Raw genomic sequence first — 6,479 nt, 5'->3', positions numbered from 1 at the left:
AAACTAAGTAACGGCTGTAATCTAACTGATAAACCTAATTCATTCCAAGAACAAAGTGTAGAGGGGAGAAATGACAAGTTTGTACTAGTTAATCTATAATTAGGTAATGCAAAATTATCTCTATTTCTCAAACTATAGGGATTAATTTGGTCAAGAGTTGGTGGCAATACTTTATTAAGAAAATTTGGTGTTATACCATGTTTCATCTTATACAGAAGTTGTAATTTACGTCTTCTACGTCTTTCTGAAAGTTTTTCAAAACCTGTTTCATAATATAGTGATGCATTACTTGTTTAGGAAGGCAAACCAGTAATAATTCTAGCAGCTTCTCTTTGGGCTTTTTCTAACATATTACATTCATCATAATTACAACCGTCCCACACTTCACACGCATATTCAAAAATAGGTAGAATACATGTAAGATAAATCTTTGATAAAGTCTCCCTTTTTAAAATATGTTTAAGTTTCCTCAATACATTGATTTTTTCATAACCGAAACATATACACCATGGATGTGGTCTCCCCATTTACCTTTAGCATATAGTGTCACCCCTAAATGTTTATGAGTTTAGCTAAAATTTAAAAATATTCTATCAAACTGCAGTTCAAAAACATTCAAATTCATAGCATTAGAAATACTTTATTCAAACATTCGAACTCGCTTAAATCGAACACCCAGTTATCTCGAATCTCGAGGTAGGGAAACGAGTCATTTTCAATGTGGTTCCAGTGGTTATTTCACAAGTCTCAGTGATATCTGATGAATTCAAATTACAAATCACTTGTGTTTGTACGAAGATGAGGCATTTTCAAGGAAGCGTTTAAATAGTGTCTTAAAAGCCAATTGTGTCTGATTATCAGAAAATAGTTTCATATCTCATCAAGAATAGTCTTGTTTCTATTGTTGGATAGTTATAGAACCTCTAGGGTGGCGTACATTGACCAAACCGCGCTATGTAGGAACCGGCCCAATATTATAGAGAACTATTGTAGTTAATATTTTGTATCATAATTTGTGTTATAACGCCATTTTATTTTACCCAAAACTCACCTCTTTAAATAACCTACCTGTAAACATGATATAAATGTACGTGTATGACAGACAAAACTGTATTTATTGTAGTTTAAAGTCATCGGCTCGGTACAAGATTATAAAAGAACTGTCGTAAAATGACATTGATGGCTTTATAAACTTCAAATATATACAGATCAAATATCATATTTCGTTCTGTCCTCAAATACTATATGTTGTTCACGTAAACATACCATATGATCTTAGATAGAAAATCACTGTCGTTCAGGTTATCAGATGTGGTGCCGGAGCCAAATTAATTACTGTCTTGATCAGCTCAGTAGTCCAATTTTTATAGTTTTCTTTTGCAGATAATTCTGTGACAAGGACTGTTATTTCGGGACCCAATTAGTTTCCTGAACAGCTAGTCATGTGTTCCGGAGTTTGGTATCGAGGCCAAGTCACTTTCCTTGTGTAGATAATTCTGTGATCAGAATGGTTACAGAGGTGTGTTGGAACCCAGTTATCTTACTGTACAGCTAGTTAATTTATCCGGATTATTATGTCCGGACCCAGTTACCTTACTTTACAGCTAGTTAATTTATCCGGATTATTATGTCCGGACCCTGTTACCTTACTTTACAGCTAGATCAGTTATCCGGATTATTATGTCCGGACCCAGTTACCTTACTGTACAGCTAGATCAGTTATCCGGATTATTATGTCCGGACCCTGTTACCTTACTGTACAGCTAGATCAGTTATCCGGATTATTATGTCCGGACCCAGTTACTTTACTGTACAGCTAGTTCAGTTATCCGGATTATTATGTCCGGACCCAGTTACCTTACTGTACAGCTAGTTCAATTGTCCGGATTATTATGTCCGGACCCAGTTACCTTACTGTACAGCTAGTTCAATTGTCCGGATTATTATGTCCGGACCCAGTTACCTTACTTTACAGCTAGTTAATTTATCCGGATTATTATGTCCGGACCCAGTTACCTTACTTTACAGCTAGATCAGTTATCCGGATTATTATGTCCGGACCCTGTTACCTTACTGTACAGCTAGATCAGTTATCCGGATTATTATGTCCGGACCCAGTTACCTTACTGTACAGCTAGTTCAGTTATCCGGATTATTATGTCCGGACCCAGTTACCTTACTGTACAGCTAGTTCAATTGTCCGGATTATTATGTCCGGACCCAGTTACCTTACTGTACAGCTAGTTCAATTGTCCGGATTATTATGTCCGGACCTAGTTACATTACTGTACAGCTAGTTCAATTGTCCGGATTATTATGTCCGGACCCAGTTACCTTACTGTACAGCTAGTTCAGTTATCCGGATTATTATGTCCGGACCCAGTTACCTTACTGTACAGCTAGATCAGTTATCCGGATTATTATGTCCGGACCCAGCTTCCATACTGTACAGCTAGTTCAGTTATCCGGATTTTTATGTCGGAGTCTAGTTACCTTCCTTTACAGCTGATTCTGTGATCCGGATTTTTTATGTCAGGGTCCTGTTACCTTCCTTTACAGTTGATTCTGTAATCCTGATTTTTTATGTCGGGGTCTAGTTACCTTCCTTAACAGCTGATTCTATAATCCGGATTTTTATGTCGGGGTCTAGTTACCTTCCTTTACAGCTGATTCTGTGATCCGGATTTTTATGTTGGGGTCTAGTTACCTTCCTTTACAGCTGATTCTGTGATCCGGATTTTTATGTCGGGGTCTAGTTACCTTCCTTTACAGCTGATTCTGTGATCCGGATTTATGGTATACTTAATGGTCGCTTACCTCTCCTCCAGTACACATGTATTGTCTTTTGTCATAAATGTGCGGAATCCACGTCATCTTTGATATAAACCTGGCGTTGTAATGATGTTCAGAACTACATGATTATCATTGGTATGACACATTGATGGATATTACCTGTGGTCATTAGACTTGTTCTGTAGATAAACACACTCTGTCATCCGTCACGGTCTTCCGCTAAGTCCAAAGCTGCAGACGGAGTGTATATACACACAAGTGTTTTCGTTTGTTAGTCGTATCACCTGTATTGCCTGATGAAATTTTATCAGGTCGTGTCCAGTTTTAAGTGTTTTTGTCCGCAGAGACCAATTGACCAATTGAATTTCTGTAACATCTCAAATGAACAAGAATAAAAACTTTAACTCTTGTTCAATATCAAACATTTTCAGTTGTGGTGTCAGAATATTCAGCTAATGAAAAAAAAACGAGAAAATACAAACTAAAAACCGACGAAGGTAAAATCATGGACAAACGAAAGATTTACAGATACCCTTGAAAATAGAGAATAAGATCAGACGTTCCGGAAGGGTAAATGCTTTCTATTTCTTCTTTCATGGAAATTGTTAAAATGAAAACAAGCCCTTGAATATCGAATAAACTGCGACATGTAAACAAGTTACGGAAACACGGATGTTACTGTCTTAAAATGAAACATTCACAATAAGGAAATCGTAATCAGGACATTCATCATACAGCGTAAAATGTTTACGTATATGGAAAAGATATTTCATTTAACAATAATTCTGAAAGCAAATGGAATATCCGGTATTCCACTACAAGTTGATTCATTATGAAAAGTTGACTTCCTTCTCAGTAAAAAACAATTCAGAACAAATTACATCGTCTACATGATAGCTCAATTATAGTAGTTTATTCAAAACTCCAGCAAATATTCACTACTCTGTGACGTCATACCAATGAGATGACGTGGCTGTGACGTCATCATTTTATCACTTGTAATAATATCTCTCTTCTCCTCTCGCTTCACCGTCGTACTCGGTCCACTCTTCTGAAGAAGAAGAAGAAAAAGTGCTGAATAATTAGGTAATCACATAGTCCCATTGTATCACTGAGCCTTGTGACAGTGTCATGGTGTGTTTGGAACTGTTGTTCCACTGTACGTTTAATACTTCGTCAGTTTTAGTTTGTTTTACGACCTAATAAGAATGGTAATTGCGAGTCTCCTTTCATGGCTTGATGTATTCCAAATATTTGGTCGTCTCCTTTAACATTCCTCTTCTGCAACTGTTTTTATTTTATGTTTTGTCACCAAATCTAATAAGATCGAAGAAACATGAAGGGCTCCGTTATATACCTAAGCATAAAAACGACCTTGTGTCAGAAACTCAACAGCATTTTCTTTATGGATGGCTCGACATACGGCTTTTGCTGTGTTGTAGTCATGTGCAACTGTATGCTGTAAAGGATATTCATTGCGAGGGCTCAAATTTTCGCGGTTTTACGGAAGTTGAAAACAAAACTGATATGTTTTTCTCGGAAGTCATGTAAAAGAAAATAATTTATTTATCGATTTTGATTTTCAAATTTTCAAGTAATTTTTTTATTCAGAGAAACAAACAGTGAAAAATTATCCCTCGGAAAAATCAACGTGTACACTAACCAGTTTAAAAAGTGACGTTTAGAAGATAATCGTATTTAGAACTTTTAATATCATCGTATTTGTAAGTCTTGTTCTGTTCTGCTGTCACGAATTCTCACCTCTGCCTTCATAATGAGCAGCTCCTGTTACCAAGGCAATGAAAGACTGTAGTATGCATAGTAGAAGAAGGTAGCGGAAAGCATACCATTCCATCTGTAATACAATAATTTACCAATATTATTATCCCTTTATCGGAAAATGTTTTTATTGTAATCATATTACCGAAACTCAATATATTGTAAAATACATTCTGTCTACATATCATACAAATGTGTCTACATTATCTACATATCATACAAATGTGTCTACATTGTCTACATATCATACAAATGTGTCTACATTATCTACATATCATACAAATGTGTCTACATTGTCTACATATCATACAAATGTGTCTACATTGTCTACATATCATACAAATGTGTCTACATTGTCTACATATCATACAAATGTGTCTACATTATCTACATATCATACAAATGTGTCTACATTGTCTACATATCATACAAATGTGTCTACATTGTCTACATATCATACAAATGTATCTACATTGTCTACATATCATACAAATGTGTCTACATTGTCTACATATCATACAAATGTGTCTACATTGTCTACATATCATACAAATGTGTCTACATTGTCTACATATCATACAAATGTGTCTACATTGTCTACATATCATACAAATGTGTCTACATTGTCTACATATCATACAAATGTATCTACATTGTCTACATATCATACAAATGTATCAAAGTCATTTCTTACAATTACATAGATCATACATAATATCAACTTTATCTATTTTACAAAATTTGCACAACAGATTATTGCAACCTATACTAATCACCTTGTTTTCCCGAATGTTAGCGCGTGAGAGGTCTAATTGTGTGAGGAAACCGGGGTACCAAGGGGAAATCCATGTGGACGGGCAGGTGGTCCCAACCATTTCACGTTCGTGCGGGGAATCGATCCCCGGACGTCTAAGTGAAAGGAGAGTGCGTTACCACCACGGCATCCGACCACACTAGATCATTGAGAAGGGCTGGGAGACAAAGTTTTCATATATGCCAACACGCACAGAGAAAAGTGATTTTCATTGAAGCATCATTATATTGACATCAGATAATTAAATGCAGAAAGTCGGGTGTACTATATGCAACAGATGTATGTAATATATCCCAAAGAAACCTTGGTACATTGCTGTTTTGACGTATTTAATAGTATCACCAGACTATTGAAGCTGTTGTAATTTCTATTGTTCTAATGTGCTATTTGTCATTGAGAACTGAACTGTCATAAATACTTGGACTCCTTGAAAAAATATTTTTTTCCAAAGAGGTATGGCGCTTTACCCGACGGAACACCTATTTTAGTTCATCGGCTTGGTCGGTCCAAAAATACATGTATATTGACGACAGGTAAACGTGCATTCGGTGTTACCGTGTCTAAATATAGATGATTTACGTTCAGAAAGTGGTGTGTTTGCCGCGACAGTCGCTGGCGATATAGTTATTAAAGCTGGGAAAAGGCAAAACAAAATATTAATTCAATGGTGGGATTACTCCTTAATATGTGGCCTGTTACAATCCTGAAGATACGACGAACATAGAAATGACATTCCTGTCCTACACCATCAAATAGGACGCTGTGTTACTAGCACTATCGTGTAACTCATAAGCTTTATTCACCTTTAATTGACGCAATACATATACATATTAACGATAACAGACACTCGCCGCTAGAATCATTTCCATAAAATCACTGAGATTACCTATACGAATTCATTGAAATGTAATAATCATTTTTCAAATTTATTGTTGGACACATTCAGATCGAATCAGATAGTTAAGCGCCATACCTCTTTGTGCCTTTAAAGTACACCAAGAAACACTTTTCTGTATGGGAAATGCTCGTGTTTAAGCTGTTGGGCTGCAATATAAAAATCTCTAAACAGAACAACTTTTTAAAAGGAGTTCAT

This window comes from Ylistrum balloti, unplaced genomic scaffold (assembly GCF_031769215.1).
Source record: "Ylistrum balloti isolate Yb309-2 unplaced genomic scaffold, AGI_CSIRO_Ybal_v1 Utg369722, whole genome shotgun sequence".
Taxonomy (NCBI): Eukaryota; Metazoa; Mollusca; class Bivalvia; order Pectinida; family Pectinidae; genus Ylistrum; species Ylistrum balloti.
Note: the sequence above shows the minus strand (reverse complement) of the source record.